A 2,919-nucleotide genomic window follows, 5' to 3' on the forward strand; every position below is an offset into this window, starting at 1 on the left:
TGTGTGTGTATGTAAGTGAAGAAGGGGCAGAGAGAGGAGAGAGAGAATCTTACCTAGGCTCCATGCCCAGTGCAGAACCTGACTTGGGGCCTGATCCCAAGACCCTGGGATCATGACCTAAGCCCAAATCAAGAGTGGGACGCTCAACTAACTGAGCCACCCAGGTTCTCCTTTTCTCTTATATTTTGAATAACAAAGCAATTTCATTAATGTACTTATTTGGAGGCAGCTTTAAATATTCTAATTTTAAAATGCAAAAACCAGCTTTGCGCAGTGGCAGTATTGTAGCCAATGAGGTTTATCCGAGGCGCGATTATTGCTAATTAAAATGCAAAAACTATAAATCTTTTCATAGACTAATAAGATACATCACCATATTTTCATTAATATTTTTGTGTGGCTGTCTTAGGAACACATTCCCTTAAAATACCTGCAGGATATTGGCTACATAAAGAAAGGCAAGCAACTTTAAGTGTTATTTTTTCATGCTGGAATAGAAACTGTTTGTAGCATGCAACACCATAGTTTTTCTTTTTTGAATAATATGGGTGCTTCTGAGTGACCCTTACTAATATATGCAAGGAATTTGAATGAAAGATGGGAATAGATGATATATTCAGTGCACTGACTTTGCATGGTAACACTTATCACTACAATTCAAGCCTTGGCTCCATCGTGCGATACAGAGACACAAAATACTATTTTTCTTTTCCTTCCTCCCACTCTCCCTCCCTTCCTCCCTCCCTTCCTGCCTGCCTTCCTTCCTTCCTTCCTTCCTTCCTTCCCTTCTTTCCTTCTTTCTTTTTTTTGCCTGGAAGGCTTTATTGTGATGTTAACTTTTTCATTGATTCAAAGGTGAAAATAATCTAAAGTAACTTTCGAGATCTCCGGTCTACATAGAACGATGCCATGTATAGAATAGTGCCTTGAAACCATTTTGCAGGTTATTTTTTATTGTCTTCCTGGCATCTATTTTACCCCTCTCCCACTTGGGTTGTTTGTTTTTTATAACCAAGAGTATTTTTATATTTGGGGAGGAAGTTTGCTCCCTCCATTTTCTCAGCCTTGAATTTTGGGTGACACTGATTGCCTGCTCCGCTTTGGAGATAGATCTTTGCTGTCTAAAACCCCATCAGAGAGACTATTGCAACCTTGTCACAGTGATTGTATCAGAGAAGGACATGAGTTCCAATTCAGATCAGTGAAAGGACCTGATTCCCAGGACATATACAGCAGCTACTGTAAGAGACTCCAACTTATCCTGAGTGTTTTCTTTTGAGGATATGACATCTGGAATTGATGCAAACATTTTGCTGAAATTACCAGAAGAATTAGGAACTCCCAGATGGCTACCAGGGCAGCGTGGGGAAATAGCAAACAGAGAAGCAGAATAGAGAGGGTATGAGAAAGAAAGTCCTGGAAGATCTCATCTGAGGTGTAAGATCAAGACTCATTTTGACTTTTCTGTTACATAAGTCAATATCCCCTTTATTGTTCAAGTTATTTTGAATTTAGAGCTTTGTTTTTTGGTCACATGTTACTGAAACATTTTTTTGGTCACATGTTACTGAAACATTTCTATCACAAATGTTACATGGGCATTTTGATTTGGAGACTAAATGGAGACAAATATCTTAATTCTATTCAAAGATTCTTTGTTTTCAAGGAACAGAAAGATACAAATTAGAGAATGGGAATTATTGGAAAGATTTGTGGAGATGGAACCCAACAGCTAGGAAAAAGAAAATCTTTTCACCTTACTTAATGGTACCTCAAGTCTCTCTTTTTATGATATTAATGTGATGTATTACATTAATTGATTTTGATTTTAAAACTTTTCATTCTTAGGATATATCCTACTTGGTTACAGTGTATAATTCTTTTTATTTATTGCTGTATATAGTTTGCTAGTACAGTAAAACCTTGGTTTGCAAGCATAATTCATTCTGTAAACATGTTTGTAATCTAAAGCACTTGTATATCAAAGTCAATTTCTCCATGAGAAATAAGAGAAACTCCGATTACAATACTGGTTTATTTTATATTATAGAATAATATAAAATAATAAAGAAAATACAAAATATAAAGAAAAATAAACAAATTAACCTGCACTTACCTTTGAAAACCTTCGTGGCTGGTGTGAGGAGACGAGAGAGGAGGGTTATTGTGTACGATGATTTTCACTGTCACTAACAGATGTTGACTACAGTACAGTATTTATATACTCTTGTCATATACTGTACTTAATGTAACTGTCAATAGGCAGCACAGGAAAGGGTCTACATCTGTAGGCAGCCTGACCTAGAATGAAGCAAAGCATTCCTAAGCTTACTCTTATATGGAAAAGCAGGGGACTGTCCATAGGTGCTGTGTAGTGACAAAAAAATACACTAGTGCCAGTTGTGGGCACCTTCCAACATTCTGAAAAATGACTGATTTCTGCCAAACACTGCAGCCTGAGACCAAGGATCTGAGCATGGGAGATGATTACCCCCAATGAGAGGGAGAGAGAGAAGGGGGGGGAAACCACTGGTTCAGATGCGATTATGTGACATTCGGTGTCATGTACTACTTATATTGCAAGACATCTCTCATTTATCAAGTTAAAATTTATTAGAAATGTTTGCTCATCTTGTGGAACACTCACAGAACAAGTTACTCACAATCTAAGGTTTTACTGAATTTTGTTGAGGATTTTGCATCTATATTAATAGAGGATGTTGATTTTGTTTTCTTTCTCCCTCCTTCTCTTCTTTCCTTTCTTCTTTTCTTTTTTAAGAAGCTAAATAATTTAATTTTATAGTTCATTCAGGGCTTACTACTGATCATAAGGGTACTTTAGATTATAACAGCTGAGAGAGAAACAAGGAAGAAAGAAAGCAGTTTATATTTTTAATGCAGAAAAATAATTGTTAGAGA

At 36.5% G+C, this 2,919-nt stretch overlaps 1 pseudogene; it reads left to right on the top strand.

Moving 5' to 3' along the window:
- The first annotated feature begins 262 nt into the window (after positions 1-262).
- Positions 263-411, top strand: LOC132673923 (U4 spliceosomal RNA; annotated as a pseudogene).
- Positions 412-2,919: the final 2,508 nt, after the last annotated feature.

The sequence above is a fragment of the Panthera onca genome, chromosome C1, assembly GCF_046562875.1.
Source record: "Panthera onca isolate mPanOnc1 chromosome C1, mPanOnc1 haplotype 2, whole genome shotgun sequence".
In the NCBI taxonomy this organism is placed as follows: domain Eukaryota; kingdom Metazoa; phylum Chordata; class Mammalia; order Carnivora; family Felidae; genus Panthera; species Panthera onca.